The sequence below is a fragment of the Arvicanthis niloticus genome, chromosome 2 (genome assembly GCF_011762505.2).
Source record: "Arvicanthis niloticus isolate mArvNil1 chromosome 2, mArvNil1.pat.X, whole genome shotgun sequence".
Classification (NCBI taxonomy): Eukaryota; Metazoa; Chordata; class Mammalia; order Rodentia; family Muridae; genus Arvicanthis; species Arvicanthis niloticus.
In genome coordinates this window covers 114656025-114668454 of record NC_047659.1, presented here as the reverse complement: position 1 = coordinate 114668454, position 12430 = coordinate 114656025, and the positions used below count along the sequence as shown (strand labels likewise).

The window sequence follows — 12430 nt, the reverse complement described above, 5'->3', positions numbered from 1 at the left end:
GACATGGCACAGCCTAGGAACTATCTGCAGCTGTTTACTAATGCCCATTTTCAACAGTGACAGTCCTCTCCTACTTTGCTTTTTTTAAAGTTTATAAAAAATCTGCTAAATAAAATGGTATGGAACCTTCTGTGAGTAGAAAAGAAAAAGTAATTGAACTATGTTCACTGGAGAAGTCTTATCTCTGGTGTCCTGTGAGGACTGCTCTATTCAGGTATTGACCTTGCTGGCCTGGGTGGTGTCTATGGTGTTTAGGCTGGTACTCTGTGCACTGTTGTGTGCAACAGGATTTCTCCAACTCAATATGGCTACTTCTGTTGTTATGGAAGCCAAAGCATTCCTAAACCTTCCTGTTCATTTTCTTTTGAAGAATGAAATTGTTCATTGCTGGGAGAATGTAATTTGTAGTTTTAGAAAGTATTCCTATTAGATTTACTAATTGATAATAACCTTTTTCTGGCAGAACAAAAATGAGAATATTTTTATTAAAAATCTGGGGTTTGTGTCTTATTTGGAAAGAAAGGAAGGAAGGAAGGAAGGAAGGAAGGAAGGAAGGAAGGAAGGAAGGAAAGAAAAGAAAAGAAAAGAAAAGAAAAGAAGAAAGAAAAAAGAAAATGCCTTAAAGGCTTGCAGGCAGCTTGATCCTTTATTTTTATTTTTATTTTTTTTACATTTTGTCTGAAAGAAAATAATTAAGTTAAATACAAATAAAATAAAACCTATATATCGCAATATCATACTCACATAGACATATGGGATAAACTCTTTGAAAAATAGATGTAAACCCTTTTAATGGAATAGGAATTGGGGAGCTGGGGACCTAAAGCAAGAACAAGGAAGGAGTAACCTGAGTACCTGTGTATGGGATAACTTTAATACCACTCAAAAGAGTTGTTTTTTAATATAAAATTTCCAAGTGAGCTTTAAACAATACGACAATAATGTGAATTATGTGAGAAAAAAATTTTAATTATGTATGTCATTCTTAGTTAATCCTAAAGTAGTTCTGATGGCTCATGTCTGTAACCCCAGCATGCAAAGTCAGAGAGAGAAATAAAAGGGGGATTATTGTGTGCATTTCTAGAGGCCAGCCCTGGCTGCGTGTGTGTGTGTGTGTGTGTGTGTGTGTGTGTGTGTGTGTGTCTGTGTGTGTCTGTGTGTGTGTGTCTGTATGTGTGATGTTTCCCTTTGTAATGCTGAGGGCACAATAAAACACAGCTGACAAATTACTAAGCTTCATGATTTCTCATCTAAAAGTGGAACTAAATTCCAAAGCTTAACAGGGTCCTTTCTATTTCCCCACATCTCAATGTTACCTGGATGGATTTTAGGGAAGCCTAAGATCCTAACAGCAACACCTCTCTGTGAGTGTGCTTTCTAATAACTTCAGTGCCACCACAAGCAGATGCCTTGGGGAGTTAAGTTTGCTATGGAGGCCCCTCCATGCATATAAGAAAAGCAAGCTAGAAACACAGCTAGTCCATGACCTTTGGTTTTGTTTGCAAACCTGTCAGGAATTCACTTCTCCCAGCCCAGGCCCACTCATACTCTGAAGCCCCCTTCTACCAGTCCGGTACTCCTTCTGAACAAGCATCCGAAGGTGCGGCAGGTGGAGCCACACAATGCCATTCTCAGGACCTCACTGTTTCCAGGTTTTAGCCAAAGAATAATAAGAGAACAGGTTTTAGCCAAAGAATAATAAGAGAACAGGTTTGCTTCTGTACTATACTGAGGTGATAATCCAAAAGTATAGTACAATAATCCAAACCCATGAACCTGAGTCTCTGAATGGCTCTTTCTTCAACTGCAACTCCAATAAATGACACTCCGGAATTGTTTCCCACCCTGACCTTCAGAGAAGTCCCTCCATCCTCCTGGCACAGACTGAAACTGCACTTTTGTTTTTTAACTTGAGTTTTAAAATTTGCTTGAATAAATTTTCCTTTCCTTTCTAGATTAACTTTAAGTACTCTATAATATTCTAAATTTGGAGAGATAATTTTATGATTCAAATGTATGACATACAAATGGAAAATATAAAGTTTACTCTGGAAGAATAAATGACTTCATGACACTCCTTCAAGTGAAGTGAAGCAGCTGTCACTGTGCACCGAGCAGTCTGAGCTCTTGAAATGGGAAGAAAAGGGCACAGAGTGATCCAATGGGAACACACAAAGGAGTCAGGCCGGTGACAGCTGTCTCGGCCATGATGAGCTGGCAGGGTTTTTTATTTTGTTTGTTTGTTTGTTTGTTTTCCTTCTTTGAGCAATGTGGCATTTCTGAAATGTGCTTAAGTAAAAATTTTTGTAATAAAATTATATTTCAAAATAGGTTTTAAAAGAGAAAGCTTATTTGTGAATTTCCCACTCAATTTGTGATTCCCTGCTAAAAGAAATGGAACAAGAAGGACTCTCAGAGATTTTAGTCTAAAAGTTCTCCGAGCTTTTAGGTATGCATCAAGGCAGAAGGACCACACACAACACCTGTCTTGAATGGCTAAAAGCTAAGTGTGCCTTCAGATTTGACATTACTATGATAAGCATTCCAACGGGCCTAATCATGTGTCACATTAATACCACTAGTGACATGCTCTCAACAAACCCTAGAGCCTCTGACAAGCAGCAGACACTGTCCTGGCTGTAATCCTCTGCTCACCACCTGTTGGATGGATGCTGCTCTCTCTAACCTGTTTGTTGCCATTTCCCTCCTCATTTCCTCCACAGCTATAGAAAAACTTAGGCATCGGATGCTGGCCATCACCTAGGAGTACCTGTAGACTATGACGTTACATGTTAAGAACTGTAAAACCACCACAGCGGACAGCCTTCTGGACTACCAGTTTCCTCCAGATGTGCTGGACTACCAGCTTCCTCCAGATGTGCTAGTGGCTTTTTTTATTGCCTTCAAACACCAAGGAGTGAGGAACATCTTCGAGGAGGCCAGTGCAGGACCCAAAGCTAGGGATCCTTCAATAGCCTGTTCAAATACAGATATTGTGGCTCGTATCTGTACTTCTAGTACCTGGGAGGCTGAAGATGGAAGACTGGCCTGAATTTGGGGCCAGTATGGGCTACATAGTAAGTTTCACACTAGCCTAGACTAAAGAATAAATACTTTGTCTTAAATAATGATGATGATGATGATGATGATGATGATGATGATGATGATGATGAAGAATGAATGAATGAAAACACATCACTATTTGTTGACTTTTAACTAATCACTTTCTAGTTTTAGGTCATTTGTATAACTACAAGGCACAAGTTCTAGACTCAGAACATACAGGATACTACAGTGTGTTCTCCAACTCACTGTTCAAAGCAAAACAAAACAAAAACCAAGCTTTGGTTTATTTACTAATTTCATGTCACAGCTGGGAATCCAACTGGCATTCATTTACCTACAAGAGTATTTTGTCAAGAACTTAAGACTTTCTGAAAAAGTCAACATTATCAGTGAATTTCTGAAACTGTTAGCACTATTAAGATTCCACTGAGCACCTCTAATGAACCACCAAGGGGACTTGGGTCTTTTACCAGCTAGACCCACAAAGCAAGATCTCAAACAAACAGTAGAAATTTGACAAGGAGTGGCAATGCCACACTACAACAATCTCAGCCCTTTGGCGACACTTTGAGAACTCAAGACCAGCCTGGGTTACTTAAAGAGTTCAAGGACAGCCTGCCCTACATAGTAAAACCCTGTTCCAAAAACCTTGGGCTAAGACCCAATGCCTGACTTCCAGGTAAGATGGCAGATTAGAAGGTACCTCTTCTTGTGACCCACGTAAGGTGAAATGGCCTTAGAAGAAAGAATTGTCTATTGCAAAGAGAGAAAATGGAAGCTGTTTGGAAATCACAAAGGCAGTTAGGGAATGACTCAGAGTTGGGCAGTGCCCATTCCCCAAAGCCAGGGTGAACACTGTTCAGATGCACAGCCCTCATCCCAGAGCTAATCTACGGGTCCCACATAGAAAAAAAAGGGGGCATTCCTACCATCAAAACAATTCCACACTCCTCAGAAGCCTTAAATGTAGCAGTGGGTTTGGGTGAGACAGATTCCTTTCACTCATGGGTCAAGAATAATCAGAATAACCATTTTGTCAGCCTGTATGACTCAGGGAGCAAGAAAGGGCTAACCACCATCTTGAGAAGGTACCTACTGTTCAAAACTAACCCACTCTGGGGCCCTGAGAATAATCCATAAGATAGACAATCTGAATTTAAACCAGCTCCAGCCCCAGAGCAAAAGATAGCTCTGGGAGACAGATGTGGACAGCAAGTAAGCCTAACAATGAGACGCTCAATAGTAGAGGCTTTGGGAGGCTTGACTGAAGCTGTAAAGCATACAACACCCCCATCAATAGAAGACTCATCAACTGAGATGCAGACTTTGGTAGCCATGAGCCTACAGCCAGTGGGTGAGTTCAACTCCTGGAATCACCTGTCATAGAGAACACTGAAGTTCCAACAGTGTACCTGATGCCCACAGCTGCATCCTTCCAGTATAGTGATTAATAGTCTGGAGGTCCTGAAAGAACTAAGTCAGGTTTTTGCCTGCACAAATCTCAGTGCTGTGGGTGCTTCTCATAACTCCCAACACATTAGGATACCCTGTCCCCTCAGTTGGAACAGCCTAGGGACACCATTTGAGAAGTCCCCAGTTTAGAGAATCATAGAACACAAAGCTAAGTGTGGACAAAGAAAGGAAGCTGTCAAAGTGAAAACAGGTCCAATAAACACTGGACACTTGTCCAAAACACACTCGAGGCCAGCATAAACCATGGGGAAGCCAAGCTCAGGTGCAACTGACATTCCCATCCCCACGCAGGTTCTTCTCACTGTTGTCAGAATTGAAGACAGAGGAATCAGACTCCAAAGTGGCCAACACTGAAGACAAGAGGCCAGGGAAGGTTTCTTCTGCTCAGCATCTTGTTTCTGTGCTATAATGACATTAGGTGAATTTCTGAGATGCTCACACAATCCATCCATTAACCTATAGAAGTATAAAAGTTGTCGTCAAAGCAATTGTCCTGAGGTAATAGTCTTTCAAAGAATGTTTAATCTTGCATGAAGCTAACACAGTTCCTGAAAAATATTTTGACAAAAATTCTACAAGGTGACATAGTGGCTTCTTCACATTTGTACATTCTAGAACACTCCACAGAAACAGACAGTGTATAGAAGGTGAGTGAACACCTTGGCCATACTCCTTATTCGTTTCTTCAGGATGTGCAGTATCATATTGTTCACTGAATGATTCCACGCGTTCCTTTTCCAGCATGTGAACTCGTCCAGCTACTGAGCCTCAAAGCCTCTCACAAACCCTCTGTTGGCATAGCAATCAAGCACCACAGCACAGTGTCCTTTTGTTTGGACTTTCAGGGAACTCCTTTTGTCCACTCTGTGTGTGTCTTCTTCAAACTCAAAACTTGACTGGAGTAGCAAGTCATACGACAAAATGAGACTAGATGAGCTTCCGTTTTGTCATGAGCAGTCACTGTCTCCTTTATTAAGAATTTCCCAGAGAGCCTCCTCACTGAAAACAGAAAACCCAAATATTTTCTGAACTACAGACAGCACTACCACAACCTCCCTTCTCCCTGATTAGAACTATGTATTAACATGTTAAAATGTATGTGTGTGTGTGTGTGTGTATATATATATATATATATATATATATATATATATATCAATCATATATTTAGTATATATTACATGTACTATATATAAATGCATATATTGGATAATAAAACTGCCATTGGAGATGTCAACTTTGTTGATGTTTCAGCATTGATCATTTAGGTGCTTTTTTTCTCATCCTCTATAGATAATATACATATATATATATATATGTATATATATACACACACACACACACACACACATATATATACACACACATCTATTGCCTAAAGTCTGATTTGGAAATATTTCTTATCTTTTAAGTATCATATTGTCTATTAAAAGAAAATAAGAGAAAAGACCACAAAAAGGTCAAGGGTATTATTGGGGTGACTTGCCCATGTGGAGGGTCTTTTTTGAGTGATCTCCTAAAATAAAATATTCTAATAATTTTTTCCTTTTTAATAGCTTGTACTTCTCCTTATTCTCTACAAGATTGAATCCATCTTGAAAACATTAAGAGTATCTACTAGATTAACAGTCATCCTCCAAAGTGAGCATGTGGGTAAACTGAGTCAGGTCTTTCTAGGATAACATGTAGTTCTCAAATCCATCTTTCTGTAGAGGAAACATAACTTCAGTCATATGGCGAACTCCTTTGCCAATTTCAGACTCATACAGAATGTTTCAAAGAAACTCAAAAGTGGCACTGATTCCTCCTGGAATTCCACTGTGTTAATTTGAGGCTGCTTTCTTTGAGCAAGCCAACATCTCCTTCGACATTATCACCTGCTGGTCTTTCCAGGAGCAAAGTGAGCATCTCTATGTATAGAATTTCATGCACCACATCTTTCTTATTAATAAGATATGCAACAAAGTTTGAAGTACTCAGACAAATTCACTTGTCATTTCTTTAATACTCTTTCTAAAAATTAAAAATTAGTCTCATATAGATTTATTTGCCAATTTGTGGGACTTTTGAGTTGGTAATTGCCACTAAAGTTGCATAAGCACGGGTGACAAGTCAAGAAGCAGTTTTTGCTTACAAACCATATGTGGACAACAGTCCCCTTCCTTAACTGTTTTCTTGATGAAGCTTGCAGATAATGAAACATCCTGGAGATGTTGGTTTTGTTGGTGGTCTCAGCATTGTGCATCTTCCTTAGGGCCTCACTGCTCGTTGTCTGGTGACACTGAGCTGATGTCACCTAGAATCTGTTCCTGCTTTATCCTGTGCTTTAAGGGAGGAATATCCAGTGCCCCAGTATGAGTAAGGAGACGATCCAGTTTCTCTTTCCTCCTTTCTAGTAGATTCATACTCAGTGAGTTTCAGTTACTGCAGTTGCTGTGCTTCTTCCAGGAAATAGAGACCTCTTCTGATCTAGATCTTTCTCCTTCATGTTTTCCTTGGTGATTCCATGTTGTTATCATAAAACTTTTCTTTTCTCATTAGTTTATTCATTCACTTTACAGCTTGATCACAGCCCCCCCCCAAGTCCCACCCTCACACACACACACCCATCCCCCACCCTCTTTTCCTCAGTAAAGGAGAGGCCCCACCATGGGTACCAACCAACCCTGGTGCTTAAAGTCACAGAAAAACTAGGTATATCCTCTCCCACTGAGGCCAGACAAGGCATCTCAGCCAGGGGAAGGGATCCAAAGGCAGGCATTTAAGAAAGTATAGAGAAGGAGAAGGAGGAGGAAGAAGAGGAGGAGGAGGAGGAGGAGGAGGAAGAGGAGGAGGAGGAGGAGGAGGAGGAGGAGGAGGAGGAGGAGGAGGAGGAGGAGGAGGAGGAGGAGAAGAAGGAGAAGAAGGAGAAGAAGGAGGAGGAGGAGAAAAGGAGAAGGCGAAAAGGAGGAGGAGAAGGAGAAGGAGAAGGAGAAAAGGAGAAGGAGGAGGAGGAGGAGGAGGAGGAGGAGGAGGAGAAGGAGAAGGAAGGAGAAGGAGAAGGAGAAGGAGAAGGAGAAGGAGAAGGAGAAGGAGAAAGAAGGAGAAGGAGAAGGAGAAGGAGAAGGAGAAGGAGAAGGAGAAGGAGGAAGGAGAAGGAGGAAGGAGGAGAAGGAGAAGGAGAAGGAGAAGGAGAAGGAGAAGGAGAAGGAGAAGGAGAAGGAGAAGGAAGGAGAAGGAGAAGGAGAAGGAGAAGGAGAAGGAGAAGGAGAAGGAGAAGGAGAAGGAGAAGGAGAAGGAGAAGGAGAAGGAAGGAGAAGGAGAAGGAGAAGGAGAAGGAGAAGGAGAAGGAGAAGGAGAAGGAGAAGGAGAAGGAGAAGGAGAAGGAGAAGGAGAAGGAGAAAAGAAGGAGTTTGTTTCCTTCTGGGATTTCAGTGGAACAGAAAGGTCAGCTGGGTACTTTCTCTGCCTCTCTGAGCTAGCAGGCTTTCACCAGTTTCTAGCTCCTGAGTCTTCTTTTGGTAAATTGAATATTTGAGATTTTGTTTTAAAAACAACACCCCATCTCTCACCATATATAAAAATCAACTCAAAATGAACCGAAGACTTAAATGTGAGTCTTGAAACTATAAAATTATAAAGAGAAAACACTCTAAGACATCATAGGGTAAACATTTGGATATGATTGCAAAGCATAGTCAACGAAAGCAAAAAACTGGCAAATGAGTTTACATCAAGCTATAAGCTTTCTGTAGAGGAAAGCATTCTACAGAGTGAATAGACAACCTAGAAAATTGGGGGGAAATATTTGTAAACTGTAAGAAAAAATGATTTTTAGAACATATAAGAAATTCAAACAAACCAATCTAAAAAACTAACAAAGTGATTTTAAATGTGCAAATGACCTGAATAGACATTTCCCAGTCGACATCCAAATCGTGATACATACAAAAAACTCACACAATGAGATCATTCTATCTCAGTTAGAGTGACTGTTGTAAAGTGAAGTGTAAGTAATGCTAGTAAAGACCTAGAGAGTCAGAAATCAGACATGCTTTTGATCGGGGTGTACATTAGAACAGCCATATGAAAAACAGTAGAAAGTTTCTCAAAAACCTACAAATAAAATCACCATATGATACAGCCCTCCAACTACCAGGAACATATCTGCAAGCGCTGTGATCAGCACTCAAAAAGTACAGCTGCATTCACCTGTTTATCAATGCACTACTCACAACAGCCAAGAAATGAAATCGACTTAGGTGACTATCAATAGATAGATTTTTAAAGTGTGTTTTACATATACAATGAATATTATATACCCATTCAATAAAGAATGAATTGCTTTCATTTCCAATAACGTGGATGGAAGCAACAGACATTATGTAAGAGAAATAAGTCATATATAAAAAGGTGAATGTTGCATTTTTTACTTATATGGAGACGACAAAGTTGACCTCAGAAAGATAGACAACAGATTTAATGTGACTGAAGTCTGGGAAGGGTGTTGGGAAGAGGCAGCAAAGGGTATTAGAACCAGCCTCCCCCTGCCCAGATGAAGAACCTCCCAGGTGTGAAGAGCCTCCCAGGCTGGCCTCACTCTCCTCACATCTGGAGCAAAGAGCTAACAGGCAAAGAGTTCTCACAAGAGCTAACTCTCACACTGTCAGGAATCCAGAGACAGCTGTCTGTGGTCAGGTAACACAGGCTACATATTAACTAAGCCTTCTTCCTTGTAGTCCAAGACCACGCCTCCCTCAGAAACCTTTATGAACAGGTATGACACTGTGTCTGAGGAACTGAGCTTCTGATTTCAGACCCTTACCTTAAGTCTCCTGCCTGAAGGACAATTCTATTAGGTGCCTTTCTCTAGAGCCCCCTTCCCTCTCCCTCCCCTAAACTAATTGCTGGTAAACGAGCACAGGGGTACAGTTGGCTAAGAACATGCTGAGTTAGAACTGCTACTGCTCTATCACATGTGTGGCAGGATGCCCACAGTTGACAACAAACAAGAGAAAGCTTCCTGATAGCTGGTGTAGAAGATTTTTAATGTTCCTAACAACAATAAACAATGTGTCTTTGGTGGCCAGTATATCCCACACATGTTTACATGTACTGAAAGGCCACACTACAAACTATAAACATGCAAAACTATTATATGCCCTTTAAAACTGAAGATACATTAGAAAAAAATTTAAAAGGAGAGAAATAAAACATTTAAATACTGAAAGCATAAAAAGTACCAGTTAGAATTCCAGAGCAGTAAAATTACCCTTCAAAAGCAAAAGAGAAAACTAAAGATTTCCTGAAATATGTGCTTCAAGGAATATGGAAAGTAGCTCTTCAAAGAGAAGGAACATGAAATAGTTCAGAAAGCTGTGTTCACAGCACGGAAGGAAAAGCCACAATCAGAGAAATGAAGGCAAACAAGCTTTTTTTAACCTTAATTTATCTTTAAAATAACCACTCAGGAAACAATAAAAAAAAAAAAAAAAAAAAAAAAAAAAAGCAACACACCACTGATCGCACCATGTGGTAGGTGGGGGCAACAGCAGCAACCCCACAGGAAAGAGCTGTAAGGTACAGTATTGTGTGGGTTACTTAGTGTGGTGCTGTTTAAAAGTGGAATTAGAGATGTTTAAAATGCATATTGTAAACTCTAGCGCAAACACACACATGTGCACGCACTCACGCACACACTGCTTGACTCAGCTTATTAGGAAGAACACTCCTCCAAAATATCAGCATCTTACTATTCCAACAAGTCGAGTTGGAAAGGCAAACAGATGGCAGCTTCCACAATTCCCTTGTTTGTCTGAGTGTGTTGACACTTGAAAGGGAAATGTGGGGGCTGGTCAGCTCACACCCGATTTACAGATTTATAGTAGCTAAGTGAATACTCAAATGAAGTGACAGGTGACACAGAAGCAAAGGTCTGCCAGCCCAGGCTGCCCTAACACCAGCCTGGTAACAACAGCCTGGAGCCACAGCCTCACTGAAAATCCCCTCATCCCGAGGAGGAGCGAGGAGAGGAACCTGAAGAAATAGGAGCAAACACAGACCACTGTTAAGTTTAGCATTTTTACGTCTGTTTGATGAAATAGAACGGAACATTTGCAATGTGACAGAGAAGCGCCCCACCCTGGGAATATCCTCCCAAGCACAAAGAGTTTAATCATTTTCAAAGAAAAATAGAGCCACTAGTGTGAGCTTCTCATTCTATTTTCTCTGCCTTTCCCTTTTCCCTCTTGAGCCCTGGAAACTCAAAGCAGCTCCCCTGGCTGCACAGGCTCCCCAGGGCTCTTTCTCTTTTGTAAGAAAAGCAGGAGAGAACTACAGCTCCCTGTCTGCTCCACTCAGCAAAGCAAACATAAGGTCACTGTCTGCCATTCTTCCTTCAGCTCTCACAAACGTCTAAATATCCGAGGGTGATTTTGTGGCCTGTTGGGATGACAACTTCTTCAAAGAGACAACACTAAACCTAAATGTGTTATTGTAGTAGCCCCCGTCCTTTCTTCTGGCCCCTTTGTAAGTCTTCAAATCCAGAGACATGGCTAAATTCTTGGAAGTGGGTACATCCCAGCCCCTCACTGGTCCTTGGCTAAATGGTGACAGACACCTTCTGCACAGGCTGAGGGACTCTCCCTAGAAGGCACTGTTGCAGCTGCCTCAGATCTGAATTACAACTGGAAGACAAGAGTCTCCCCAAACAATATGGGCTACTACCATTGCCCTTAGTTACCTTTCAGAATCTGAAAGTAAGATCTTATTACTAAAGACACCACACTTCAGATGCAAACCTGGAGGAATAGAACTGGAAATGATCTGGAAACCTCCATCCTGGGGAGTTCTCACAGCATTGGAAGGTGCTGTAGACACTACCAAGGGAAGCAATCAGCAGTCCTAGCTTACTGTAAAGCCTAGGAAAATCAACAGTGACTGGACAGGCAGTAGTGTCATTTTATCTTGGCGGTCACCAGCAGCTGTCTAGTTGGACTTATGGACAGAATTTATCCCTGGTACTTAAACCTAGCCATCTATCCATGGCTGAAGAGATCATCATAAACCTTAGAAAAGGACCTACTTACTACTGCCACTTTTCTAAACCGATATAATTCTAACTATATTCTAAATATTCTTATACCCACAGACAAGTGTAGCTCGCATCCCTCATCAAAGAAGCTGCTTTTTACAATAGATGGAGTCTATGACAGAGATCCACAGCTCATCAAAATCCAGAGAATGAGTGAGTGACTGTGGAGTGTCCGGCCCCAACTCTATGGCAACCTCTATTCCTAAAACTCAGGGAAAATCATGGAAGAGGGGGTGGAAAGATTATAAAAGCCAGAGACCCAAGACACTTGTAGCTAGACAGTATCCGCTAGACAAGACAAAGAAAATGCACCGTAAAATAGCAATAGTATGTTTGCCTAAAAAAGAATGGTAAAATGGCGTTGCTAGTTGACATACAGTGTGAACAAGGGAAGTTCCACATCTTCCCACCCCTAGATGAAGAGCTACAGGTGGCCAATGCTGCTGAAAAAGGGAGAATTAGTTTCCCCCAGGGACAACATAGGTTACCCAGTCTCACATGCTTAGCCCTGGACATGTACATACAAGCAACACTAAACGGATTCAGTGACCTATGATATATAAACATGGAGCAATGATAATTAGAGATGAGACCATGAGTTTGGGAAGTGGGGGGATGCTGAGCTGGAGATAGGAAAGGAGGGTGGAGTTGACATAGACGCCGTGCTCATATAGAAAGTTCTCCAAAAATTATGTTTTAGAATCATTTTGAAGCCAAATCCAAAGCAAATAGAAGGTGCCAAACGGTTCTGATTTGTGCTGATTTTAAAAGTAACAAAAATTTTTATCCTTCAATAATTAAAGCAAAGATTTTCAGATATAT

The 12430-nt window shown here is 41.0% G+C and overlaps 1 protein-coding gene across 4 annotated transcripts in view; it reads right to left on the bottom strand.

The window, feature by feature from the left end:
* The window catches only part of Dtd1 (D-aminoacyl-tRNA deacylase 1), a 164033-nt gene that overhangs the window by 4922 nt on the left and 146681 nt on the right, over positions 1–12430 (bottom strand). The gene's annotated exons all lie outside the window — the stretch shown is intronic.